Genomic DNA, 20,818 nt, shown 5'->3' on the forward strand with positions numbered 1-20,818 from the left:
CAGCTTCAGTACAAGCAAGCAAACCACTCTGAAAAAAAAAAGCCTACAGCACCTGGTATTCCCAGGCGGTCTCCCATCCAGGTACTAACCAGGCCCGACCCTGCTTAACTTCTGAGATCGGACGAGATCAGGTGCTTTCAGGGTGGTATGGCCGTAGGCTCTAGGAGCACTGGTTTTGGGCCTCTTAGCTTTCTTCGCTCAGCTTCAGTACAAGCAAGCAAACCACTCTGAAAAAAAAAAGCCTACAGCACCTGGTATTCCCAGGCGGTCTCCCATCCAGGTACTAACCAGGCCCGACCCTGCTTAACTTCTGAGATCGGACGAGATCAGGTGCTTTCAGGGTGGTATGGCCGTAGGCTCTAGGAGCACTGGTTTTGGGCCTCTTAGCTTTCTTCGCTCAGCTTCAGTACAAGCAAGCAAACCACTCTGAAAAAAAAAAGCCTACAGCACCTGGTATTCCCAGGCGGTCTCCCATCCAGGTACTAACCAGGCCCGACCCTGCTTAACTTCTGAGATCGGACGAGATCAGGTGCTTTCAGGGTGGTATGGCCGTAGGCTCTAGGAGCACTGGTTTTGGGCCTCTTAGCTTTCTTCGCTCAGCTTCAGTACAAGCAAGCAAACCACTCTGAAAAAAAAAAGCCTACAGCACCTGGTATTCCCAGGCGGTCTCCCATCCAGGTACTAACCAGGCCCGACCCTGCTTAACTTCTGAGATCGGACGAGATCAGGTGCTTTCAGGGTGGTATGGCCGTAGGCTCTAGGAGCACTGGTTTTGGGCCTCTTAGCTTTCTTCGCTCAGCTTCAGTACAAGCAAGCAAACCACTCTGAAAAAAAAAAGCCTACAGCACCTGGTATTCCCAGGCGGTCTCCCATCCAGGTACTAACCAGGCCCGACCCTGCTTAACTTCTGAGATCGGACGAGATCAGGTGCTTTCAGGGTGGTATGGCCGTAGGCTCTAGGAGCACTGGTTTTGGGCCTCTTAGCTTTCTTCGCTCAGCTTCAGTACAAGCAAGCAAACCACTCTGAAAAAAAAAAGCCTACAGCACCTGGTATTCCCAGGCGGTCTCCCATCCAGGTACTAACCAGGCCCGACCCTGCTTAACTTCTGAGATCGGACGAGATCAGGTGCTTTCAGGGTGGTATGGCCGTAGGCTCTAGGAGCACTGGTTTTGGGCCTCTTAGCTTTCTTCGCTCAGCTTCAGTACAAGCAAGCAAACCACTCTGAAAAAAAAAAGCCTACAGCACCTGGTATTCCCAGGCGGTCTCCCATCCAGGTACTAACCAGGCCCGACCCTGCTTAACTTCTGAGATCGGACGAGATCAGGTGCTTTCAGGGTGGTATGGCCGTAGGCTCTAGGAGCACTGGTTTTGGGCCTCTTAGCTTTCTTCGCTCAGCTTCAGTACAAGCAAGCAAACCACTCTGAAAAAAAAAAGCCTACAGCACCTGGTATTCCCAGGCGGTCTCCCATCCAGGTACTAACCAGGCCCGACCCTGCTTAACTTCTGAGATCGGACGAGATCAGGTGCTTTCAGGGTGGTATGGCCGTAGGCTCTAGGAGCACTGGTTTTGGGCCTCTTAGCTTTCTTCGCTCAGCTTCAGTACAAGCAAGCAAACCACTCTGAAAAAAAAAAGCCTACAGCACCTGGTATTCCCAGGCGGTCTCCCATCCAGGTACTAACCAGGCCCGACCCTGCTTAACTTCTGAGATCGGACGAGATCAGGTGCTTTCAGGGTGGTATGGCCGTAGGCTCTAGGAGCACTGGTTTTGGGCCTCTTAGCTTTCTTCGCTCAGCTTCAGTACAAGCAAGCAAACCACTCTGAAAAAAAAAAGCCTACAGCACCTGGTATTCCCAGGCGGTCTCCCATCCAGGTACTAACCAGGCCCGACCCTGCTTAACTTCTGAGATCGGACGAGATCAGGTGCTTTCAGGGTGGTATGGCCGTAGGCTCTAGGAGCACTGGTTTTGGGCCTCTTAGCTTTCTTCGCTCAGCTTCAGTACAAGCAAGCAAACCACTCTGAAAAAAAAAAGCCTACAGCACCTGGTATTCCCAGGCGGTCTCCCATCCAGGTACTAACCAGGCCCGACCCTGCTTAACTTCTGAGATCGGACGAGATCAGGTGCTTTCAGGGTGGTATGGCCGTAGGCTCTAGGAGCACTGGTTTTGGGCCTCTTAGCTTTCTTCGCTCAGCTTCAGTACAAGCAAGCAAACCACTCTGAAAAAAAAAAGCCTACAGCACCTGGTATTCCCAGGCGGTCTCCCATCCAGGTACTAACCAGGCCCGACCCTGCTTAACTTCTGAGATCGGACGAGATCAGGTGCTTTCAGGGTGGTATGGCCGTAGGCTCTAGGAGCACTGGTTTTGGGCCTCTTAGCTTTCTTCGCTCAGCTTCAGTACAAGCAAGCAAACCACTCTGAAAAAAAAAAGCCTACAGCACCTGGTATTCCCAGGCGGTCTCCCATCCAGGTACTAACCAGGCCCGACCCTGCTTAACTTCTGAGATCGGACGAGATCAGGTGCTTTCAGGGTGGTATGGCCGTAGGCTCTAGGAGCACTGGTTTTGGGCCTCTTAGCTTTCTTCGCTCAGCTTCAGTACAAGCAAGCAAACCACTCTGAAAAAAAAAAGCCTACAGCACCTGGTATTCCCAGGCGGTCTCCCATCCAGGTACTAACCAGGCCCGACCCTGCTTAACTTCTGAGATCGGACGAGATCAGGTGCTTTCAGGGTGGTATGGCCGTAGGCTCTAGGAGCACTGGTTTTGGGCCTCTTAGCTTTCTTCGCTCAGCTTCAGTACAAGCAAGCAAACCACTCTGAAAAAAAAAAGCCTACAGCACCTGGTATTCCCAGGCGGTCTCCCATCCAGGTACTAACCAGGCCCGACCCTGCTTAACTTCTGAGATCGGACGAGATCAGGTGCTTTCAGGGTGGTATGGCCGTAGGCTCTAGGAGCACTGGTTTTGGGCCTCTTAGCTTTCTTCGCTCAGCTTCAGTACAAGCAAGCAAACCACTCTGAAAAAAAAAAGCCTACAGCACCTGGTATTCCCAGGCGGTCTCCCATCCAGGTACTAACCAGGCCTGACCCTGCTTAACTTCTGAGATCGGACGAGATCAGGTGCTTTCAGGGTGGTATGGCCGTAGGCTCTAGGAGCACTGGTTTTGGGCCTCTTAGCTTTCTTCGCTCAGCTTCAGTACAAGCAAGCAAACCACTCTGAAAAAAAAAAGCCTACAGCACCTGGTATTCCCAGGCGGTCTCCCATCCAGGTACTAACCAGGCTCGACCCTGCTTAACTTCTGAGATCGGACGAGATCAGGTGCTTTCAGGGTGGTATGGCCGTAGGCTCTAGGAGCACTGGTTTTGGGCCTCTTAGCTTTCTTCGCTCAGCTTCAGTACAAGCAAGCAAACCACTCTGAAAAAAAAAAGCCTACAGCACCTGGTATTCCCAGGCGGTCTCCCATCCAGGTACTAACCAGGCCCGACCCTGCTTAACTTCTGAGATCGGACGAGATCAGGTGCTTTCAGGGTGGTATGGCCGTAGGCTCTAGGAGCACTGGTTTTGGGCCTCTTAGCTTTCTTCGCTCAGCTTCAGTACAAGCAAGCAAACCACTCTGAAAAAAAAAAGCCTACAGCACCTGGTATTCCCAGGCGGTCTCCCATCCAGGTACTAACCAGGCCCGACCCTGCTTAACTTCTGAGATCGGACGAGATCAGGTGCTTTCAGGGTGGTATGGCCGTAGGCTCTAGGAGCACTGGTTTTGGGCCTCTTAGCTTTCTTCGCTCAGCTTCAGTACAAGCAAGCAAACCACTCTGAAAAAAAAAAGCCTACAGCACCTGGTATTCCCAGGCGGTCTCCCATCCAGGTACTAACCAGGCCCGACCCTGCTTAACTTCTGAGATCGGACGAGATCAGGTGCTTTCAGGGTGGTATGGCCGTAGGCTCTAGGAGCACTGGTTTTGGGCCTCTTAGCTTTCTTCGCTCAGCTTCAGTACAAGCAAGCAAACCACTCTGAAAAAAAAAAGCCTACAGCACCTGGTATTCCCAGGCGGTCTCCCATCCAGGTACTAACCAGGCCCGACCCTGCTTAACTTCTGAGATCGGACGAGATCAGGTGCTTTCAGGGTGGTATGGCCGTAGGCTCTAGGAGCACTGGTTTTGGGCCTCTTAGCTTTCTTCGCTCAGCTTCAGTACAAGCAAGCAAACCACTCTGAAAAAAAAAAGCCTACAGCACCTGGTATTCCCAGGCGGTCTCCCATCCAGGTACTAACCAGGCCCGACCCTGCTTAACTTCTGAGATCGGACGAGATCAGGTGCTTTCAGGGTGGTATGGCCGTAGGCTCTAGGAGCACTGGTTTTGGGCCTCTTAGCTTTCTTCGCTCAGCTTCAGTACAAGCAAGCAAACCACTCTGAAAAAAAAAAGCCTACAGCACCTGGTATTCCCAGGCGGTCTCCCATCCAGGTACTAACCAGGCCCGACCCTGCTTAACTTCTGAGATCGGACGAGATCAGGTGCTTTCAGGGTGGTATGGCCGTAGGCTCTAGGAGCACTGGTTTTGGGCCTCTTAGCTTTCTTCGCTCAGCTTCAGTACAAGCAAGCAAACCACTCTGAAAAAAAAAAGCCTACAGCACCTGGTATTCCCAGGCGGTCTCCCATCCAGGTACTAACCAGGCCCGACCCTGCTTAACTTCTGAGATCGGACGAGATCAGGTGCTTTCAGGGTGGTATGGCCGTAGGCTCTAGGAGCACTGGTTTTGGGCCTCTTAGCTTTCTTCGCTCAGCTTCAGTACAAGCAAGCAAACCACTCTGAAAAAAAAAAGCCTACAGCACCTGGTATTCCCAGGCGGTCTCCCATCCAGGTACTAACCAGGCCCGACCCTGCTTAACTTCTGAGATCGGACGAGATCAGGTGCTTTCAGGGTGGTATGGCCGTAGGCTCTAGGAGCACTGGTTTTGGGCCTCTTAGCTTTCTTCGCTCAGCTTCAGTACAAGCAAGCAAACCACTCTGAAAAAAAAAAGCCTACAGCACCTGGTATTCCCAGGCGGTCTCCCATCCAGGTACTAACCAGGCCCGACCCTGCTTAACTTCTGAGATCGGACGAGATCAGGTGCTTTCAGGGTGGTATGGCCGTAGGCTCTAGGAGCACTGGTTTTGGGCCTCTTAGCTTTCTTCGCTCAGCTTCAGTACAAGCAAGCAAACCACTCTGAAAAAAAAAAGCCTACAGCACCTGGTATTCCCAGGCGGTCTCCCATCCAGGTACTAACCAGGCCCGACCCTGCTTAACTTCTGAGATCGGACGAGATCAGGTGCTTTCAGGGTGGTATGGCCGTAGGCTCTAGGAGCACTGGTTTTGGGCCTCTTAGCTTTCTTCGCTCAGCTTCAGTACAAGCAAGCAAACCACTCTGAAAAAAAAAAGCCTACAGCACCTGGTATTCCCAGGCGGTCTCCCATCCAGGTACTAACCAGGCCCGACCCTGCTTAACTTCTGAGATCGGACGAGATCAGGTGCTTTCAGGGTGGTATGGCCGTAGGCTCTAGGAGCACTGGTTTTGGGCCTCTTAGCTTTCTTCGCTCAGCTTCAGTACAAGCAAGCAAACCACTCTGAAAAAAAAAAGCCTACAGCACCTGGTATTCCCAGGCGGTCTCCCATCCAGGTACTAACCAGGCCCGACCCTGCTTAACTTCTGAGATCGGACGAGATCAGGTGCTTTCAGGGTGGTATGGCCGTAGGCTCTAGGAGCACTGGTTTTGGGCCTCTTAGCTTTCTTCGCTCAGCTTCAGTACAAGCAAGCAAACCACTCTGAAAAAAAAAAGCCTACAGCACCTGGTATTCCCAGGCGGTCTCCCATCCAGGTACTAACCAGGCCCGACCCTGCTTAACTTCTGAGATCGGACGAGATCAGGTGCTTTCAGGGTGGTATGGCCGTAGGCTCTAGGAGCACTGGTTTTGGGCCTCTTAGCTTTCTTCGCTCAGCTTCAGTACAAGCAAGCAAACCACTCTGAAAAAAAAAAGCCTACAGCACCTGGTATTCCCAGGCGGTCTCCCATCCAGGTACTAACCAGGCCCGACCCTGCTTAACTTCTGAGATCGGACGAGATCAGGTGCTTGCAGGGTGGTATGGCCGTAGGCTCTAGGAGCACTGGTTTTGGGCCTCTTAGCTTTCTTCGCTCAGCTTCAGTACAAGCAAGCAAACCACTCTGAAAAAAAAAAGCCTACAGCACCTGGTATTCCCAGGCGGTCTCCCATCCAGGTACTAACCAGGCCCGACCCTGCTTAACTTCTGAGATCGGACGAGATCAGGTGCTTGCAGGGTGGTATGGCCGTAGGCTCTAGGAGCACTGGTTTTGGGCCTCTTAGCTTTCTTCGCTCAGCTTCAGTACAAGCAAGCAAACCACTCTGAAAAAAAAAGCCTACAGCACCTGGTATTCCCAGGCGGTCTCCCATCCAGGTACTAACCAGGCCCGACCCTGCTTAACTTCTGAGATCGGACGAGATCAGGTGCTTGCAGGGTGGTATGGCCGTAGGCTCTAGGAGCACTGGTTTTGGGCCTCTTAGCTTTCTTCGCTCAGCTTCAGTACAAGCAAGCAAACCACTCTGAAAAAAAAAAGCCTACAGCACCTGGTATTCCCAGGCGGTCTCCCATCCAGGTACTAACCAGGCCCGACCCTGCTTAACTTCTGAGATCGGACGAGATCAGGTGCTTTCAGGGTGGTATGGCCGTAGGCTCTAGGAGCACTGGTTTTGGGCCTCTTAGCTTTCTTCGCTCAGCTTCAGTACAAGCAAGCAAACCACTCTGAAAAAAAAAAGCCTACAGCACCTGGTATTCCCAGGCGGTCTCCCATCCAGGTACTAACCAGGCCCGACCCTGCTTAACTTCTGAGATCGGACGAGATCAGGTGCTTTCAGGGTGGTATGGCCGTAGGCTCTAGGAGCACTGGTTTTGGGCCTCTTAGCTTTCTTCGCTCAGCTTCAGTACAAGCAAGCAAACCACTCTGAAAAAAAAAAGCCTACAGCACCTGGTATTCCCAGGCGGTCTCCCATCCAGGTACTAACCAGGCCCGACCCTGCTTAACTTCTGAGATCGGACGAGATCAGGTGCTTTCAGGGTGGTATGGCCGTAGGCTCTAGGAGCACTGGTTTTGGGCCTCTTAGCTTTCTTCGCTCAGCTTCAGTACAAGCAAGCAAACCACTCTGAAAAAAAAAAGCCTACAGCACCTGGTATTCCCAGGCGGTCTCCCATCCAGGTACTAACCAGGCCCGACCCTGCTTAACTTCTGAGATCGGACGAGATCAGGTGCTTTCAGGGTGGTATGGCCGTAGGCTCTAGGAGCACTGGTTTTGGGCCTCTTAGCTTTCTTCGCTCAGCTTCAGTACAAGCAAGCAAACCACTCTGAAAAAAAAAAGCCTACAGCACCTGGTATTCCCAGGCAGTCTCCCATCCAGGTACTAACCAGGCCCGACCCTGCTTAACTTCTGAGATCGGACGAGATCAGGTGCTTTCAGGGTGGTATGGCCGTAGGCTCTAGGAGCACTGGTTTTGGGCCTCTTAGCTTTCTTCGCTCAGCTTCAGTACAAGCAAGCAAACCACTCTGAAAAAAAAAAGCCTACAGCACCTGGTATTCCCAGGCGGTCTCCCATCCAGGTACTAACCAGGCCCGACCCTGCTTAACTTCTGAGATCGGACGAGATCAGGTGCTTTCAGGGTGGTATGGCCGTAGGCTCTAGGAGCACTGGTTTTGGGCCTCTTAGCTTTCTTCGCTCAGCTTCAGTACAAGCAAGCAAACCACTCTGAAAAAAAAAAGCCTACAGCACCTGGTATTCCCAGGCGGTCTCCCATCCAGGTACTAACCAGGCCCGACCCTGCTTAACTTCTGAGATCGGACGAGATCAGGTGCTTTCAGGGTGGTATGGCCGTAGGCTCTAGGAGCACTGGTTTTGGGCCTCTTAGCTTTCTTCGCTCAGCTTCAGTACAAGCAAGCAAACCACTCTGAAAAAAAAAAGCCTACAGCACCTGGTATTCCCAGGCGGTCTCTGTGAGAAGTTGGCCTGGTATATAATGCTCACTAGTTCTAGTGATCACTTTGTACCATGCCAAGCAACCCTTATGATGATGGTTGTAATTCACCCTTGTAGACCAGTTATCCTAGTGGTAACGTGGACAAAGCAGTCTTAGGCTAAACTCTGAAAGGCATGTGAAGCCAGCTGTTATACCATACACAACCCCCTTGAATACCAAATGAAAGGGACACCACACAGATATATATTGAAAATATATATTGATTTATTAACTATAAAATCCCCTGGACTCTTTATGAGCACAGAAGCACAAGCGTAAAATCACAAGACAGTTTAAAATACACAAAAGTTGCACAATATGGATGAGCCCTAGGGGCCACCTAAACCATATACTAAATAAGTGGTATAAGGGATACCAGGAGGAAAGTGAAGAGGCCTAGGGCCTTGGGAATCGCTGGAGCTATTCGAGACTGGAGTTAGCTAAGTCGGGAAAGGCCCACGGGACTCGGGTGCAGTGTCCAAAGTGCACGCACTTCTCAATACAAAGTCTATGGTGCGTAAAAAGCACAAAGTTAGAAAGTTAGGAACCTTCCGAGTGACCTACGGAGCTGAAACTTAAAACACAGGCCCTTGGGATGTGTACCAGTGCAGGAGCACCGGCGGAGCTGAGTTACCTCACCCACAGGAAGCGGGTGCACAGGGTCGAAGATGTGTCGGGTTTCGTCACGCTGGTCGATGGTGCTTGGAGCAGGAGATGCTGCAGGCGGCTCGATGAGAAGAGTTCCGGTGGATCCAAGGGTGGATCTGTAGATGTGAAGACCTGAAAGCAGAGGGGACAGTGTTCAAAGTCACTAGCCAGTGACTGCCGTGGAACCAGAGTGGAACCAGGTGATGTCGGGTGCAAACAGGCGTTGTCGGGTAGCTTCTTTCTGCAGCCACGTGGATACCCGGGGTCGAGGACGTCCAGGAGTCGGTCACGAGCTGTCCCACGTAGGCTTCTCGCTGTTGGCGGTGTCGGCGACCTGATCGGAGCAAACAGGCCTTGGCAAATGCAAGCCACGCAGAAGTTGAAAGATGCTGTTCACTCGGACCAGCAAGGTCAGAGCGGGTGCTCCTTTTCACAGGAGCTTGGGTAGGTCTGGAGCAACCAGACCTGCTGTTTAAATCTTCGGGTTCGTCGCCAAGATGGCCGCTGGCCGCGTGGCTAGTGGCCGGGATGGCGCGTCGAGTGGCACAATGCAAAAGGGCCCCACGCAGATCGTGGAGATGCTGGAGGGCTGATCTTCGGTGCAAGGGCTGCTCGGTGGTGGGGGTTCTCAATCCCCAAAGCACAACGTCGAGGATGCCTCAGAAGCTGCGCAGTCAGCTTTTCGGGTGTCTTTCAAGAGGTCCGGTCCCACGTCACTCTGTGCCTCCACGGGTCCCTTCTTTGCAGGGACTGTGGATCGGGCTCTGAGAGGTCTGGGAATCTGGTTCTTGTCGGGCTCTGGGCTCGGGCTCCGGCGGGAGGCGGCGGCAAAGCAGACGTCGAGTTGCTGGTTGGTACCTGTGTTCACAGGGTGGTCACTCCTTGGCCACAAGGGAGATTCTTCTTCAGTCTTCTGTGCAGCAGAATGTCGAAGTCCAGTCTTCTTCTTAGTTTAAGTTGATTTCGGGATGATCTGCTGTGCAATGGCACTGCTCCCCCTCTTATTCCCAAACTGGGGGTGGATCACCTACTAGGTCCCTCCCCTATGGGTGGGACCAGGAAGGGGGGTGGTTACACCCCCTCTCCTTTGTCCAGCTCCTCGCCAGGACTGGGGCTGGAAAGCCCCAGAACCGGTTTGGGCTGGCTTATGCACAGGGACACCTTGTGTGCCCCAGGCATGTCTCAATCTATTCAGCCCTGTCCTACCCAATACACAAAACCCTGTCTGGGGTGGTGCTCGCACCTCCCCAGGCAGGAAACCCTTTGTCCAGGCCCTCCTCGCTGGAAGGACTCCCAGCAGCAGGAGGTCAGACATGTGTCTGTGGTGGCAGCATCCATTTTGTGATGCTGAGGCTCTGTTTAACTTTAACCAGGGTTAAGGCTACACACATGTCGTGTCCCTCTAGAAGGGTGGAATGCTATCCCCGTCGCCAGAACTGGCGAGGGGATAGTATTCCAATTCGTATGACACCTTACTCGACATGTTTTGATAAAGCCAAACCAAAGATAGCATTTAACCGCGAGGATTATAATGCACTTAAGAGTATATGGTATGGCAATATCCCGGAACAGCTTAGGGAGTGGTTCCCGACAGCTGCAGACAGGCTCAGCTCATGCTAGAGCACCATCTCACATATTTCCAAGCACTCTGCCTCCAGCATTGATGAGGCCTTCCATAGGAGTGGCTGATAGGAACATATGTGTCCAGTTTAGGGTTAGGCACAGACATACTGTACCTAAGTAAGAGGTGATTACACCAACTTACCCCAGCTGAGTGATCAGCCAGTTGTGTCAAATATGGAGGCCAGGCCAGGGGTGGCACAATACATGCTGCAGCCCCTGGCAGGCCTTGGCTACACCTATGCCCTGGGTACCTATGGTACACTGTTACAGGGGCCTATAAGGTGAACCAATTCCAATTGTGTTATGCACCTAAGGTACATGGAGTCCATTTTAAGGAGAGAGCAATCAGCCTGGGGCCCTGAATAGCAGGATCCCAGGCCAACTAAGTCAAAAACCAGCTAAACACCAGGCAAAAAGTTTGGGGGTAACCATAGTCAGATATCCACCTTCCTACATAACCCCCCCCCAAACGAAAGGAGATAAGGCTATCCTTGACCAGGTAAGCCTATATTGCCTAAGTGGCCATATAAGGAAGTACCAGCTCTGGCTTGGTAACCCCCTGTCTCATGGTCCACTAAGCAATCCCTCACCCTAAGGGTATCGGAGGGTCTCCACCATAGGGAATCTCTACCTGTGGTGTGTCTTTGCAAAGTCAAAGGCTGGTGTTGAGATGGAGTACTGAAGTGAGCTTCCTCTGTAGGGCTCAGCTTCCTCCAATCACTCTCCACCATGTGTGCCTTTCTTTCTCTGACTGAGTTGCACTGTGCTCTCAGGGTCAACCTCTGGCTACCTAAAGCTGGAGGCTGGGTCCCTCTGTTTGGCTTACTGGAGGGACAGGTCAGGTTTGGGCCCTTAGGGTCCCAGGTTTGGCTGTGCCCAACAATATCCATCTGGGGGAGGTCCCTAACTACATTTAAGGGGGATCCCTCAGGAGTTTTTAAAGCTTGCACCTCACTAGGGCTACTAGTTTCGGTGCCCCTAATCTGCTGATGGGGGTGCTTTATTTGACAGGGGGCCCTTTGGGTCTCACTGTCCTTCTTGTCCTCTGCAGCCCTGGGCTGAGTAAGGCAAGGTAGAGAGGGGCAGGTTACCTGCTCCAGACTGGGTCCCTCCTGAGAAGGGTCCACTGCCATCAGAGGCTCTGTCAGGCCAGGCCTAACAACCTCTGGGACAGTTCCTTCATCAGGGGTAAGATCAGTTCCCTGAGGAGGCTGATCCTTTCCTAAAGTCTGGTGGGAGGGAGATTTCTCTTCCTCCTCAATGCTCTCTGTTTGGGTGGAGTGATCCATCATTTCAGGCTTCACTACCCATGTATCAGTTTGAGTTTGGGCTGTGGCCATCACAGCCCCACCAACCTTTTCAGGAGGAGACTCAGTTTGGGTATGGGCTGTTATCAGTACAGCCCTGCTACTCTCTTCAGGAGGGAAGTTATTTAAAGATGGGGCTGAGGTTTGCTCAGCCCTCCCAACCTTTTCAGGAAGGACATCTTGAATTGGGGCTGTAGCCATTACAGCCCCACTAACCTTTCCATGGAGATTTACCATTCTAGAATGGGTTTGCTGTTCAACCTCAGCCCAGGCTGAGATTTCCAAATCATTACCCAGTAGGCAATCTACAGGCAAGTTTGCTGACACTGCCACTCTCTTTGGGCCAGTGACACCTCCCCAGCTAAGATTGACTACTGCCATGGGATGATTGGTTTCTATGCCATCAATGTTTGTCACCTGATATCTGGCATCAGGTAAAAGTTGCCTTGAGGGGACTAGACATTCAGCCACCATGGTGATGCTAGCCCCTGTGTCTCTGAAGGCCTCAACTTTCAAGCCATTGATGAGGGGCTCCTGTCTATACTTGCTCAAAGTGTTTGGGCAAGCAGTGAAATTGGCAAACCCCATGCCAGTCTCATAGACAAGAGTATCTGAGTTAGGGGACCTGGATAGGCCAGAGTCCACCTGTCCTCCAAAAGTAAACCCACCCAAATTCTTGGGGGTGTTCCCACCACCTGGGGGACCACTGCTAACAGTGACAGGAGGTGTTGGAGCCTTACCTGGAGGTATATTCTCCTTATTGCCATTCTTGGGACAACAGCTATCTGTTTTGTAATGCCCCACCTGTTTACAGGTATGACAATAAGGCTTTTTCTGGGTTGTAGAAGTGTCTTGGGACCCACCCCCATTCTTGGAGTTTTGGGGCCCTGGGGAAGTCTTTTCCTTACTTTTATCCCCACCCTTCTCTTGAGGCTTGGTAGTCTCTTTCTTTTGGTCACCACCCTGGTTCTTAGGCCTGATCCTGGTTCTGACCCATTTGTCTGCCCTCCTACCCAATTCTTGTGGGGAGGTCAGATCAGAGTCAACCAGGTGCTGATGTAGAAGCTGATTTTGACAATTACTTAAGATTTGCTCTCTCATAATTAAATTATACAATCCTGTATAGTCAGTAACCTTACTTCCCAGCAACCAGCCCTCCAGAGCCTTAGTGGCACACTCAACAAATTCAGACCAGTCCTGAGTCTGTGTCTTCTGGGTATCTCTGAACATTAACCTGTACTGTTCAGTGGTTAAGCCTAACCCATCAATCAGAGCACTCTTCAGGACCATGTAGTTTCTAGAATCCTCATCACTAACTGTGAGGAGTCTGTCTCTGCCTCTACCTTCAAAGGAGAGCCACAAGATTGCTGCCCACTGCTCCTGAGGGATCTGCTGTACCATGCAGGCTCTCTCAAGTGCAGTCATCCATTTGTGGATATCATCCCCAGCTTTGTAGGGGGGCACAATCTTACTCAGGTTTCTTGTATCAAAGGACCTGTCTTTATCCTTCTGGATATTGCTGCCACCAGTGGATCCTAATCCACTCTCTCTAGGCTGTCTTGCTCTAGCAAGTTTCTCCTTAGCCAGGGCAACCTCTAACTCTTGCCTCTGGATCCTAAGCTCAGCCTCTCTCATCTTGGCCTCATGTTCCCTTCTCTGAGGGCTAGTCATCTCCTTTCTGGAGTGACCATGAGAGCCTCTAGAGACATGGGAGGTATTGGATTCACCTGAGTGATGCCTTCTCCTCCTATGGCCCTGGTTAAGTCCACCTGGGGGTCTGAATGGGTTGTTACCTGATTCATTCCCAAGTTGACTTAAGTTAGCCTGGTTCAGTCTACTGACCAGCACCTGACTATCTCTGTCATCATCTGACTCACTGCTTTCCACCTCCTCCTCCTCTTCTTCTTCCTCTTCCTCTACATCTACTTGAGGAGCTCCAGTGGTGGAGGCTTCCTCATCTACTAGGATGATAGGGGTAGGGGTGTCTACAGTGTCATCCTCTGAAGGATGGCCTCCTTCAGCATCCCCTGTGGGGTTTGCCTTAGAGGGCTTTAGAGTCTCAGACTGGTCCAAGAGCTCTCTTAGGTGGTCTGTAGTAGGGGAAGGCCCTGTCTTCAGACCCCTTAAGACACAAAGCTGTCTTAATTCCTTAAAGGAAAAAATAGCAAATTTGGATGGTGCCCTTGGAGGGTCACTCTCAACAGGAGTAAGTCCACTGGACCCCTCTGCTCCAGACATTGCTCTAGTGTGGGTGGATGTGTTGCAATCTACCTACACTGGTGTTTACCTACTAAACCTATCTAGTAGTTGTAGCTAGGGTGTGCTACTCCCTTTGCTCTACAACAACTAAGTTCAGTAGAACTTATGTATACTAGTCTTGTTTTATATGTACCTAGCAGGTACCTGTATGATCTTTCAAATGATAATCTCAAAGATTGTAATGGTAAAACAACAGCAAGCTCAGATCCCAATCCGCTGCTCACCAATGTGAGAAGTTGGCCTGGTATATAATGCTCACTAGTTCTAGTGATCACTTTGTACCATGCCAAGCAACCCTTATGATGATGGTTGTAATTCAACCTTGTAGACCAGTTATCCTAGTGGTAACGTGGACAAAGCAGTCTTAGGCTAAACTCTGAAAGGCATGTGAAGCCAGCTGTTATACCATACACAACCCCCTTGAATACCAAATGAAAGGGACACCACACAGATATATATTGAAAATATATATTGATTTATTAACTATAAAATCCCCTGGACTCTTTATGAGCACAGAAGCACAAGCGTAAAATCACAAGACAGTTTAAAATACACAAAAGTTGCACAATATGGATGAGCCCTAGGGGCCACCTAAACCATATACTAAATAAGTGGTATAAGGGATACCAGGAGGAAAGTGAAGAGGCCTAGGGCCTTGGGAATCGCTGGAGCTATTCGAGACTGGAGTTAGCTAAGTCGGGAAAGGCCCACGGGACTCGGGTGCAGTGTCCAAAGTGCACGCACTTCTCAATACAAAGTCTATGGTGCGTAAAAAGCACAAAGTTAGAAAGTTAGGAACCTTCCGAGTGACCTACGGAGCTGAAACTTAAAACACAGGCCCTTGGGATGTGTACCAGTGCAGGAGCACCGGCGGAGCTGAGTTACCTCACCCACAGGAAGCGGGTGCACAGGGTCGAAGATGTGTCGGGTTTCGTCACGCTGGTCGATGGTGCTTGGAGCAGGAGATGCTGCAGGCGGCTCGATGAGAAGAGTTCCGGTGGATCCAAGGGTGGATCTGTAGATGTGAAGACCTGAAAGCAGAGGGGACAGTGTTCAAAGTCACTAGCCAGTGACTGCCGTGGAACCAGAGTGGAACCAGGTGATGTCGGGTGCAAACAGGCGTTGTCGGGTAGCTTCTTTCTGCAGCCACGTGGATACCCGGGGTCGAGGACGTCCAGGAGTCGGTCACGAGCTGTCCCACGTAGGCTTCTCGCTGTTGGCGGTGTCGGCGACCTGATCGGAGCAAACAGGCCTTGGCAAATGCAAGCCACGCAGAAGTTGAAAGATGCTGTTCACTCGGACCAGCAAGGTCAGAGCGGGTGCTCCTTTTCACAGGAGCTTGGGTAGGTCTGGAGCAACCAGACCTGCTGTTTAAATCTTCGGGTTCGTCGCCAAGATGGCCGCTGGCCGCGTGGCTAGTGGCCGGGATGGCGCGTCGAGTGGCACAATGCAAAAGGGCCCCACGCAGATCGTGGAGATGCTGGAGGGCTGATCTTCGGTGCAAGGGCTGCTCGGTGGTGGGGGTTCTCAATCCCCAAAGCACAACGTCGAGGATGCCTCAGAAGCTGCGCAGTCAGCTTTTCGGGTGTCTTTCAAGAGGTCCGGTCCCACGTCACTCTGTGCCTCCACGGGTCCCTTCTTTGCAGGGACTGTGGATCGGGCTCTGAGAGGTCTGGGAATCTGGTTCTTGTCGGGCTCTGGGCTCGGGCTCCGGCGGGAGGCGGCGGCAAAGCAGACGTCGAGTTGCTGGTTGGTACCTGTGTTCACAGGGTGGTCACTCCTTGGCCACAAGGGAGATTCTTCTTCAGTCTTCTGTGCAGCAGAATGTCGAAGTCCAGTCTTCTTCTTAGTTTAAGTTGATTTCGGGATGATCTGCTGTGCAATGGCACTGCTCCCCCTCTTATTCCCAAACTGGGGGTGGATCACCTACTAGGTCCCTCCCCTATGGGTGGGACCAGGAAGGGGGGTGGTTACACCCCCTCTCCTTTGTCCAGCTCCTCGCCAGGACTGGGGCTGGAAAGCCCCAGAACCGGTTTGGGCTGGCTTATGCACAGGGACACCTTGTGTGCCCCAGGCATGTCTCAATCTATTCAGCCCTGTCCTACCCAATACACAAAACCCTGTCTGGGGTGGTGCTCGCACCTCCCCAGGCAGGAAACCCTTTGTCCAGGCCCTCCTCGCTGGAAGGACTCCCAGCAGCAGGAGGTCAGACATGTGTCTGTGGTGGCAGCATCCATTTTGTGATGCTGAGGCTCTGTTTAACTTTAACCAGGGTTAAGGCTACACACATGTCGTGTCCCTCTAGAAGGGTGGAATGCTATCCCCGTCGCCAGAACTGGCGAGGGGATAGTATTCCAATTCGTATGACACCTTACTCGACATGTTTTGATAAAGCCAAACCAAAGATAGCATTTAACCGCGAGGATTATAATGCACTTAAGAGTATATGGTATGGCAATATCCCGGAACAGCTTAGGGAGTGGTTCCCGACAGCTGCAGACAGGCTCAGCTCATGCTAGAGCACCATCTCACATATTTCCAAGCACTCTGCCTCCAGCATTGATGAGGCCTTCCATAGGAGTGGCTGATAGGAACATATGTGTCCAGTTTAGGGTTAGGCACAGACATACTGTACCTAAGTAAGAGGTGATTACACCAACTTACCCCAGCTGAGTGATCAGCCAGTTGTGTCAAATATGGAGGCCAGGCCAGGGGTGGCACAATACATGCTGCAGCCCCTGGCAGGCCTTGGCTACACCTATGCCCTGGGTACCTATGGTACACTGTTACAGGGGCCTATAAGGTGAACCAATTCCAATTGTGTTATGCACCTAAGGTACATGGAGTCCATTTTAAGGAGAGAGCAATCAGCCTGGGGCCCTGAATAGCAGGATCCCAGGCCAACTAAGTCAAAAACCAGCTAAACACCAGGCAAAAAGTTTGGGGGTAACCATAGTCAGATATCCACCTTCCTACAGTCTCCCATCCAGGTACTAACCAGGCCCGACCCTGCTTAACTTCTGAGATCGGACGAGATCAGGTGCTTTCAGGGTGGTATGGCCGTAGGCTCTAGGAGCACTGGTTTTGGGCCTCTTAGCTTTCTTCGCTCAGCTTCAGTACAAGCAAGCAAACCACTCTGAAAAAAAAAAGCCTACAGCACCTGGTATTCCCAGGCGGTCTCCCATCCAGGTACTAACCAGGCCCGACCCTGCTTAACTTCTGAGATCGGACGAGATCAGGTGCTTTCAGGGTGGTATGGCCGTAGGCTCTAGGAGCACTGGTTTTGGGCCTCTTAGCTTTCTTCGCTCAGCTTCAGTACAAGCAAGCAAACCACTCTGAAAAAAAAAAGCCTACAGCACCTGGTATTCCCAGGCGGTCTCCCATCCAGGTACTAACCAGGCCCGACCCTGCTTAACTTCTGAGATCGGACGAGATCAGGTGCTTTCAGGGTGGTATGGCCGTAGGCTCTAGGAGCACTGGTTTTGGGCCTCTTAGCTTTCTTCGCTCAGCTTCAGTACAAGCAAGCAAACCACTCTGAAAAAAAAAAGCCTACAGCACCTGGTATTCCCAGGCGGTCTCCCATCCAGGTACTAACCAGGCCCGACCCTGCTTAACTTCTGAGATCGGACGAGATCAGGTGCTTTCAGGGTGGTATGGCCGTAGGCTCTAGGAGCACTGGTTTTGGGCCTCTTAGCTTTCTTCGCTCAGCTTCAGTACAAGCAAGCAAACCACTCTGAAAAAAAAAAGCCTACAGCACCTGGTATTCCCAGGCGGTCTCCCATCCAGGTACTAACCAGGCCCGACCCTGCTTAACTTCTGAGATCGGACGAGATCAGGTGCTTTCAGGGTGGTATGGCCGTAGGCTCTAGGAGCACTGGTTTTGGGCCTCTTAGCTTTCTTCGCTCAGCTTCAGTACAAGCAAGCAAACCACTCTGAAAAAAAAAAGCCTACAGCACCTGGTATTCCCAGGCGGTCTCCCATCCAGGTACTAACCAGGCCCGACCCTGCTTAACTTCTGAGATCGGACGAGATCAGGTGCTTTCAGGGTGGTATGGCCGTAGGCTCTAGGAGCACTGGTTTTGGGCCTCTTAGCTTTCTTCGCTCAGCTTCAGTACAAGCAAGCAAACCACTCTGAAAAAAAAAAGCCTACAGCACCTGGTATTCCCAGGCGGTCTCCCATCCAGGTACTAACCAGGCCCGACCCTGCTTAACTTCTGAGATCGGACGAGATCAGGTGCTTTCAGGGTGGTATGGCCGTAGGCTCTAGGAGCACTGGTTTTGGGCCTCTTAGCTTTCTTCGCTCAGCTTCAGTACAAGCAAGCAAACCACTCTGAAAAAAAAAAGCCTACAGCACCTGGTATTCCCAGGCGGTCTCCCATCCAGGTACTAACCAGGCCCGACCCTGCTTAACTTCTGAGATCGGACGAGATCAGGTGCTTTCAGGGTGGTATGGCCGTAGGCTCTAGGAGCACTGGTTTTGGGCCTCTTAGCTTTCTTCGCTCAGCTTCAGTACAAGCAAGCAAACCACTCTGAAAAAAAAAGCCTACAGCACCTGGTATTCCCAGGCGGTCTCCCATCCAGGTACTAACCAGGCCCGACCCTGCTTAACTTCTGAGATCGGACGAGATCAGGTGCTTTCAGGGTGGTATGGCCGTAGGCTCTAGGAGCACTGGTTTTGGGCCTCTTAGCTTTCTTCGCTCAGCTTCAGTACAAGCAAGCAAACCACTCTGAAAAAAAAAAGCCTACAGCACCTGGTATTCCCAGGCGGTCTCCCATCCAGGTACTAACCAGGCCCGACCCTGCTTAACTTCTGATTAACCTTCTGAGATCGGACGAGATCAGGTGCTTTCAGGGTGGTATGGCGTAGGCTCTAGGAGCACTGGTTTTGGGCCTCTTAGCTTTCTTCGCTCAGCTTCAGTACAAGCAAGCAAACCACTCTGAAAAAAAAAAAGCCTACAGCACCTGGTATTCCCAGGCGGTCTCCCATCCAGGTACTAACCAGGCCCGACCCTGCTTAACTTCTGAGATCGGACGAGATCAGGTGCTTTCAGGGTGGTATGGCCGTAGGCTCTAGGAGCACTGGTTTTGGGCCTCTTAGCTTTCTTCGCTCAGCTTCAGTGCAAGCAAACCACTCTGAAAAAAAAAAGCCTACAGCACCTGGTATTCCCAGGGGGTCTCCCATCCAGGTCCGACCCTACTTAACTTCTGAGATCGGACGAGATCAGGTGCTTTCATGGTGGTATGGCCGTAGGCTCTAGGAGCACTGGTTTTGGGCCTCTTAGCTTTCTTCGCTCAGCTTCAGTACAAGCAAGCAAACCACTCTGAAAAAAAAAAGCCTACAGCACCTGGTATTCCCAGGCGGTCTCCCCATCCAGGTACTAACCAGGGCCCGACCCTGCTTAACTTCTGAGATCGGACGAGATCAGGTGCTTTCAGGGTGGTATGGCCGTAGGCTCCTAGGAGCACTGGTTTGGGCCTCTTAGCTTTCTTCGCTCAGCTTCAGTACAAGCAAGCAAACCACTCTGAAAAAAAAAAGCCTACAGCACCTGGTATTCCCAGGCGGTCTCCCATCCAGGTACTAACCAGGCCCGACCCTGCTTAACTTCTGAGATCGGACGAGATCAGGTGCTTTCAGGGTGGTATGGCCGTAGGCTCTAGGAGCACTAGGAGCACTGGTTTTGGGCCTCTTAGCCTTTCTTCGCTCAGGTTCAGTACAAGCAAGCAAACCACTCTGAAAAAAAAAGCCTACAGCACCTGGTATTCCCAGGCGGTCTCCCATCCAGGTACTAACCAGCCCGACCCTGCTTAACTTCTGAGATCGGACGAGATCAGGTGCTTTCAGGGTGGTATGGCCGTAGGCTCTAGGAACACTGGTTTTGGGCCTCTTAGCTTTCTTCGCTCAGCTTCAGAAGCAAACCACTCTGAAAAAAAAAAGCCTACAGCACCTGGTATTCCCAGGCGGTCTCCCATCCAGGTACTAACCAGGCCCGACCCTGCTTAACTTCTGAGATCGGACGAGATCAGGTGCTTTCAGGGTGGTATGGCCGTAGGCTCTAGGAGCACTGGTTTTGGGCCTCTTAGCTTTCTTCGCTCAGCTTCAGTACAAGCAAGCAAACCACTCTGAAAAAAAAAAGCCTACAGCACCTGGTATTCCCAGGCGGTCTCCCATCCAGGTACTAACCAGGCCCGACCCTGCTTAACTTCTGAGATCGGACGAGATCAGGTGCTTTCAGGGTGGTATGGCCGTAGGCTCTAGGAGCACTGGTTTTGGGCCTCTTAGCTTTCTTCGCTCAGCTTCAGTACAAGCAAGCAAACCACTCTGAAAAAAAAAAGCCTACAGCACCTGGTATTCCCAGGCGGTCTCCCATCCAGGTACTAACCAGGCCCGACCCTGCTTAACTTCTGAGATCGGACGAGATCAGGTGCTTTCAGGGTGGTATGGCCGTAGGCTCTAGGAGCACTGGTTTTGGGCCTCTTAGCTTTCTTCGCTCAGCTTCAGTACAAGCAAGCAAACCACTCTGAAAAAAAAAAGCCTACAGCACCTGGTATTCCCAGGCGGTCTCCCATCCAGGTACTAACCAGGCCCGACCCTGCTTAACTTCTGAGATCGGACGAGATCAGGTGCTTTCAGGGTGGTATGGCCGTAGGCTCTAGGAGCACTGGTTTTGGGCCTCTTAGCTTTCTTCGCTCAGCTTCAGTACAAGCAAGCAAACCACTCTGAAAAAAAAAAGCCTACAGCACCTGGTATTCCCAGGCGGTCTCCCATCCAGGTACTAACCAGGCCCGACCCTGCTTAACTTCTGAGATCGGACGAGATCAGGTGCTTTCAGGGTGGTATGGCCGTAGGCTCTAGGAGCACTGGTTTTGGGCCTCTTAGCTTTCTTCGCTCAGCTTCAGTACAAGCAAGCAAACCACTCTGAAAAAA

General features: G+C 51.8%; 57 non-coding genes and 2 pseudogenes across 57 annotated transcripts; all 59 read right to left on the reverse strand.

Moving 5' to 3' along the window:
- Positions 1–40: 40 nt before the first annotated feature.
- LOC147682723 (5S ribosomal RNA) lies at positions 41–159 on the reverse strand. The gene has a single exon (XR_015301145.1). It is a non-coding gene; the product is annotated as a 5S ribosomal RNA (ribosomal RNA).
- Positions 160–239: 80 nt separating this feature from the next.
- On the reverse strand, positions 240–358 carry LOC147682724 (5S ribosomal RNA). Its single transcript, XR_015301147.1, has one exon. It is a non-coding gene; the product is annotated as a 5S ribosomal RNA (ribosomal RNA).
- An 80-nt stretch (positions 359–438) lies between these two features.
- Positions 439–557, reverse strand: LOC147682725 (5S ribosomal RNA). Its single transcript, XR_015301148.1, has one exon. It is a non-coding gene; the product is annotated as a 5S ribosomal RNA (ribosomal RNA).
- An 80-nt stretch (positions 558–637) lies between these two features.
- LOC147682726 (5S ribosomal RNA) lies at positions 638–756 on the reverse strand. Its single transcript, XR_015301149.1, has one exon. It is a non-coding gene; the product is annotated as a 5S ribosomal RNA (ribosomal RNA).
- An 80-nt stretch (positions 757–836) lies between these two features.
- LOC147682727 (5S ribosomal RNA) lies at positions 837–955 on the reverse strand. Its single transcript, XR_015301150.1, has one exon. It is a non-coding gene; the product is annotated as a 5S ribosomal RNA (ribosomal RNA).
- Positions 956–1,035: 80 nt separating this feature from the next.
- Positions 1,036–1,154, reverse strand: LOC147682728 (5S ribosomal RNA). The gene has a single exon (XR_015301151.1). It is a non-coding gene; the product is annotated as a 5S ribosomal RNA (ribosomal RNA).
- Positions 1,155–1,234: 80 nt separating this feature from the next.
- On the reverse strand, positions 1,235–1,353 carry LOC147682729 (5S ribosomal RNA). The gene has a single exon (XR_015301153.1). It is a non-coding gene; the product is annotated as a 5S ribosomal RNA (ribosomal RNA).
- Positions 1,354–1,433: 80 nt separating this feature from the next.
- On the reverse strand, positions 1,434–1,552 carry LOC147682730 (5S ribosomal RNA). Its single transcript, XR_015301154.1, has one exon. It is a non-coding gene; the product is annotated as a 5S ribosomal RNA (ribosomal RNA).
- An 80-nt stretch (positions 1,553–1,632) lies between these two features.
- LOC147682731 (5S ribosomal RNA) lies at positions 1,633–1,751 on the reverse strand. The gene has a single exon (XR_015301155.1). It is a non-coding gene; the product is annotated as a 5S ribosomal RNA (ribosomal RNA).
- Positions 1,752–1,831: 80 nt separating this feature from the next.
- Positions 1,832–1,950, reverse strand: LOC147682732 (5S ribosomal RNA). Its single transcript, XR_015301156.1, has one exon. It is a non-coding gene; the product is annotated as a 5S ribosomal RNA (ribosomal RNA).
- Positions 1,951–2,030: 80 nt separating this feature from the next.
- Positions 2,031–2,149, reverse strand: LOC147682733 (5S ribosomal RNA). The gene has a single exon (XR_015301157.1). It is a non-coding gene; the product is annotated as a 5S ribosomal RNA (ribosomal RNA).
- Positions 2,150–2,229: 80 nt separating this feature from the next.
- Positions 2,230–2,348, reverse strand: LOC147682734 (5S ribosomal RNA). The gene has a single exon (XR_015301158.1). It is a non-coding gene; the product is annotated as a 5S ribosomal RNA (ribosomal RNA).
- An 80-nt stretch (positions 2,349–2,428) lies between these two features.
- LOC147682735 (5S ribosomal RNA) lies at positions 2,429–2,547 on the reverse strand. The gene has a single exon (XR_015301159.1). It is a non-coding gene; the product is annotated as a 5S ribosomal RNA (ribosomal RNA).
- Positions 2,548–2,627: 80 nt separating this feature from the next.
- LOC147682736 (5S ribosomal RNA) lies at positions 2,628–2,746 on the reverse strand. The gene has a single exon (XR_015301160.1). It is a non-coding gene; the product is annotated as a 5S ribosomal RNA (ribosomal RNA).
- Positions 2,747–2,826: 80 nt separating this feature from the next.
- On the reverse strand, positions 2,827–2,945 carry LOC147682737 (5S ribosomal RNA). The gene has a single exon (XR_015301161.1). It is a non-coding gene; the product is annotated as a 5S ribosomal RNA (ribosomal RNA).
- An 80-nt stretch (positions 2,946–3,025) lies between these two features.
- LOC147682738 (5S ribosomal RNA) lies at positions 3,026–3,144 on the reverse strand. Its single transcript, XR_015301567.1, has one exon. It is a non-coding gene; the product is annotated as a 5S ribosomal RNA (ribosomal RNA).
- An 80-nt stretch (positions 3,145–3,224) lies between these two features.
- LOC147682739 (5S ribosomal RNA) lies at positions 3,225–3,343 on the reverse strand. The gene has a single exon (XR_015301574.1). It is a non-coding gene; the product is annotated as a 5S ribosomal RNA (ribosomal RNA).
- An 80-nt stretch (positions 3,344–3,423) lies between these two features.
- LOC147682740 (5S ribosomal RNA) lies at positions 3,424–3,542 on the reverse strand. The gene has a single exon (XR_015301162.1). It is a non-coding gene; the product is annotated as a 5S ribosomal RNA (ribosomal RNA).
- Positions 3,543–3,622: 80 nt separating this feature from the next.
- On the reverse strand, positions 3,623–3,741 carry LOC147682741 (5S ribosomal RNA). The gene has a single exon (XR_015301164.1). It is a non-coding gene; the product is annotated as a 5S ribosomal RNA (ribosomal RNA).
- Positions 3,742–3,821: 80 nt separating this feature from the next.
- LOC147682742 (5S ribosomal RNA) lies at positions 3,822–3,940 on the reverse strand. The gene has a single exon (XR_015301165.1). It is a non-coding gene; the product is annotated as a 5S ribosomal RNA (ribosomal RNA).
- Positions 3,941–4,020: 80 nt separating this feature from the next.
- On the reverse strand, positions 4,021–4,139 carry LOC147682743 (5S ribosomal RNA). Its single transcript, XR_015301166.1, has one exon. It is a non-coding gene; the product is annotated as a 5S ribosomal RNA (ribosomal RNA).
- Positions 4,140–4,219: 80 nt separating this feature from the next.
- Positions 4,220–4,338, reverse strand: LOC147682744 (5S ribosomal RNA). The gene has a single exon (XR_015301167.1). It is a non-coding gene; the product is annotated as a 5S ribosomal RNA (ribosomal RNA).
- Positions 4,339–4,418: 80 nt separating this feature from the next.
- Positions 4,419–4,537, reverse strand: LOC147682745 (5S ribosomal RNA). The gene has a single exon (XR_015301168.1). It is a non-coding gene; the product is annotated as a 5S ribosomal RNA (ribosomal RNA).
- Positions 4,538–4,617: 80 nt separating this feature from the next.
- On the reverse strand, positions 4,618–4,736 carry LOC147682746 (5S ribosomal RNA). Its single transcript, XR_015301169.1, has one exon. It is a non-coding gene; the product is annotated as a 5S ribosomal RNA (ribosomal RNA).
- An 80-nt stretch (positions 4,737–4,816) lies between these two features.
- Positions 4,817–4,935, reverse strand: LOC147682747 (5S ribosomal RNA). The gene has a single exon (XR_015301170.1). It is a non-coding gene; the product is annotated as a 5S ribosomal RNA (ribosomal RNA).
- An 80-nt stretch (positions 4,936–5,015) lies between these two features.
- Positions 5,016–5,134, reverse strand: LOC147682748 (5S ribosomal RNA). The gene has a single exon (XR_015301171.1). It is a non-coding gene; the product is annotated as a 5S ribosomal RNA (ribosomal RNA).
- Positions 5,135–5,214: 80 nt separating this feature from the next.
- On the reverse strand, positions 5,215–5,333 carry LOC147682749 (5S ribosomal RNA). Its single transcript, XR_015301172.1, has one exon. It is a non-coding gene; the product is annotated as a 5S ribosomal RNA (ribosomal RNA).
- An 80-nt stretch (positions 5,334–5,413) lies between these two features.
- LOC147682750 (5S ribosomal RNA) lies at positions 5,414–5,532 on the reverse strand. Its single transcript, XR_015301173.1, has one exon. It is a non-coding gene; the product is annotated as a 5S ribosomal RNA (ribosomal RNA).
- An 80-nt stretch (positions 5,533–5,612) lies between these two features.
- On the reverse strand, positions 5,613–5,731 carry LOC147682751 (5S ribosomal RNA). The gene has a single exon (XR_015301175.1). It is a non-coding gene; the product is annotated as a 5S ribosomal RNA (ribosomal RNA).
- An 80-nt stretch (positions 5,732–5,811) lies between these two features.
- LOC147682752 (5S ribosomal RNA) lies at positions 5,812–5,930 on the reverse strand. Its single transcript, XR_015301176.1, has one exon. It is a non-coding gene; the product is annotated as a 5S ribosomal RNA (ribosomal RNA).
- Positions 5,931–6,010: 80 nt separating this feature from the next.
- LOC147682753 (5S ribosomal RNA) lies at positions 6,011–6,129 on the reverse strand. Its single transcript, XR_015301525.1, has one exon. It is a non-coding gene; the product is annotated as a 5S ribosomal RNA (ribosomal RNA).
- Positions 6,130–6,209: 80 nt separating this feature from the next.
- LOC147682754 (5S ribosomal RNA) lies at positions 6,210–6,328 on the reverse strand. The gene has a single exon (XR_015301526.1). It is a non-coding gene; the product is annotated as a 5S ribosomal RNA (ribosomal RNA).
- Positions 6,329–6,407: 79 nt separating this feature from the next.
- LOC147682755 (5S ribosomal RNA) lies at positions 6,408–6,526 on the reverse strand. The gene has a single exon (XR_015301527.1). It is a non-coding gene; the product is annotated as a 5S ribosomal RNA (ribosomal RNA).
- An 80-nt stretch (positions 6,527–6,606) lies between these two features.
- Positions 6,607–6,725, reverse strand: LOC147682756 (5S ribosomal RNA). Its single transcript, XR_015301177.1, has one exon. It is a non-coding gene; the product is annotated as a 5S ribosomal RNA (ribosomal RNA).
- An 80-nt stretch (positions 6,726–6,805) lies between these two features.
- LOC147682757 (5S ribosomal RNA) lies at positions 6,806–6,924 on the reverse strand. The gene has a single exon (XR_015301178.1). It is a non-coding gene; the product is annotated as a 5S ribosomal RNA (ribosomal RNA).
- An 80-nt stretch (positions 6,925–7,004) lies between these two features.
- LOC147682758 (5S ribosomal RNA) lies at positions 7,005–7,123 on the reverse strand. The gene has a single exon (XR_015301179.1). It is a non-coding gene; the product is annotated as a 5S ribosomal RNA (ribosomal RNA).
- An 80-nt stretch (positions 7,124–7,203) lies between these two features.
- Positions 7,204–7,322, reverse strand: LOC147682759 (5S ribosomal RNA). The gene has a single exon (XR_015301180.1). It is a non-coding gene; the product is annotated as a 5S ribosomal RNA (ribosomal RNA).
- An 80-nt stretch (positions 7,323–7,402) lies between these two features.
- On the reverse strand, positions 7,403–7,521 carry LOC147682760 (5S ribosomal RNA). Its single transcript, XR_015301533.1, has one exon. It is a non-coding gene; the product is annotated as a 5S ribosomal RNA (ribosomal RNA).
- Positions 7,522–7,601: 80 nt separating this feature from the next.
- LOC147682761 (5S ribosomal RNA) lies at positions 7,602–7,720 on the reverse strand. Its single transcript, XR_015301181.1, has one exon. It is a non-coding gene; the product is annotated as a 5S ribosomal RNA (ribosomal RNA).
- Positions 7,721–7,800: 80 nt separating this feature from the next.
- On the reverse strand, positions 7,801–7,919 carry LOC147682762 (5S ribosomal RNA). Its single transcript, XR_015301182.1, has one exon. It is a non-coding gene; the product is annotated as a 5S ribosomal RNA (ribosomal RNA).
- A 9,122-nt stretch (positions 7,920–17,041) lies between these two features.
- On the reverse strand, positions 17,042–17,160 carry LOC147682763 (5S ribosomal RNA). The gene has a single exon (XR_015301183.1). It is a non-coding gene; the product is annotated as a 5S ribosomal RNA (ribosomal RNA).
- An 80-nt stretch (positions 17,161–17,240) lies between these two features.
- LOC147682764 (5S ribosomal RNA) lies at positions 17,241–17,359 on the reverse strand. Its single transcript, XR_015301184.1, has one exon. It is a non-coding gene; the product is annotated as a 5S ribosomal RNA (ribosomal RNA).
- Positions 17,360–17,439: 80 nt separating this feature from the next.
- Positions 17,440–17,558, reverse strand: LOC147682765 (5S ribosomal RNA). Its single transcript, XR_015301186.1, has one exon. It is a non-coding gene; the product is annotated as a 5S ribosomal RNA (ribosomal RNA).
- Positions 17,559–17,638: 80 nt separating this feature from the next.
- Positions 17,639–17,757, reverse strand: LOC147682766 (5S ribosomal RNA). Its single transcript, XR_015301187.1, has one exon. It is a non-coding gene; the product is annotated as a 5S ribosomal RNA (ribosomal RNA).
- Positions 17,758–17,837: 80 nt separating this feature from the next.
- LOC147682767 (5S ribosomal RNA) lies at positions 17,838–17,956 on the reverse strand. The gene has a single exon (XR_015301188.1). It is a non-coding gene; the product is annotated as a 5S ribosomal RNA (ribosomal RNA).
- Positions 17,957–18,036: 80 nt separating this feature from the next.
- Positions 18,037–18,155, reverse strand: LOC147682768 (5S ribosomal RNA). Its single transcript, XR_015301189.1, has one exon. It is a non-coding gene; the product is annotated as a 5S ribosomal RNA (ribosomal RNA).
- An 80-nt stretch (positions 18,156–18,235) lies between these two features.
- On the reverse strand, positions 18,236–18,354 carry LOC147682769 (5S ribosomal RNA). Its single transcript, XR_015301190.1, has one exon. It is a non-coding gene; the product is annotated as a 5S ribosomal RNA (ribosomal RNA).
- A 79-nt stretch (positions 18,355–18,433) lies between these two features.
- On the reverse strand, positions 18,434–18,552 carry LOC147682770 (5S ribosomal RNA). The gene has a single exon (XR_015301191.1). It is a non-coding gene; the product is annotated as a 5S ribosomal RNA (ribosomal RNA).
- An 80-nt stretch (positions 18,553–18,632) lies between these two features.
- On the reverse strand, positions 18,633–18,762 carry LOC147682771 (5S ribosomal RNA; annotated as a pseudogene).
- Positions 18,763–18,843: 81 nt separating this feature from the next.
- On the reverse strand, positions 18,844–18,962 carry LOC147682772 (5S ribosomal RNA). The gene has a single exon (XR_015301192.1). It is a non-coding gene; the product is annotated as a 5S ribosomal RNA (ribosomal RNA).
- Positions 18,963–19,038: 76 nt separating this feature from the next.
- LOC147682773 (5S ribosomal RNA) lies at positions 19,039–19,146 on the reverse strand (annotated as a pseudogene).
- An 80-nt stretch (positions 19,147–19,226) lies between these two features.
- On the reverse strand, positions 19,227–19,347 carry LOC147682774 (5S ribosomal RNA). The gene has a single exon (XR_015301601.1). It is a non-coding gene; the product is annotated as a 5S ribosomal RNA (ribosomal RNA).
- Positions 19,348–19,427: 80 nt separating this feature from the next.
- LOC147682775 (5S ribosomal RNA) lies at positions 19,428–19,546 on the reverse strand. Its single transcript, XR_015301193.1, has one exon. It is a non-coding gene; the product is annotated as a 5S ribosomal RNA (ribosomal RNA).
- An 89-nt stretch (positions 19,547–19,635) lies between these two features.
- Positions 19,636–19,753, reverse strand: LOC147682776 (5S ribosomal RNA). Its single transcript, XR_015301591.1, has one exon. It is a non-coding gene; the product is annotated as a 5S ribosomal RNA (ribosomal RNA).
- A 73-nt stretch (positions 19,754–19,826) lies between these two features.
- On the reverse strand, positions 19,827–19,945 carry LOC147682777 (5S ribosomal RNA). The gene has a single exon (XR_015301194.1). It is a non-coding gene; the product is annotated as a 5S ribosomal RNA (ribosomal RNA).
- Positions 19,946–20,025: 80 nt separating this feature from the next.
- On the reverse strand, positions 20,026–20,144 carry LOC147682778 (5S ribosomal RNA). Its single transcript, XR_015301195.1, has one exon. It is a non-coding gene; the product is annotated as a 5S ribosomal RNA (ribosomal RNA).
- Positions 20,145–20,224: 80 nt separating this feature from the next.
- Positions 20,225–20,343, reverse strand: LOC147682779 (5S ribosomal RNA). The gene has a single exon (XR_015301197.1). It is a non-coding gene; the product is annotated as a 5S ribosomal RNA (ribosomal RNA).
- An 80-nt stretch (positions 20,344–20,423) lies between these two features.
- On the reverse strand, positions 20,424–20,542 carry LOC147682780 (5S ribosomal RNA). The gene has a single exon (XR_015301198.1). It is a non-coding gene; the product is annotated as a 5S ribosomal RNA (ribosomal RNA).
- An 80-nt stretch (positions 20,543–20,622) lies between these two features.
- LOC147682781 (5S ribosomal RNA) lies at positions 20,623–20,741 on the reverse strand. The gene has a single exon (XR_015301199.1). It is a non-coding gene; the product is annotated as a 5S ribosomal RNA (ribosomal RNA).
- Positions 20,742–20,818: the final 77 nt, after the last annotated feature.

Source organism: Lissotriton vulgaris, chromosome 11 (genome assembly GCF_964263255.1).
Source record: "Lissotriton vulgaris chromosome 11, aLisVul1.2, whole genome shotgun sequence".
NCBI classification, from domain to species: domain Eukaryota; kingdom Metazoa; phylum Chordata; class Amphibia; order Caudata; family Salamandridae; genus Lissotriton; species Lissotriton vulgaris.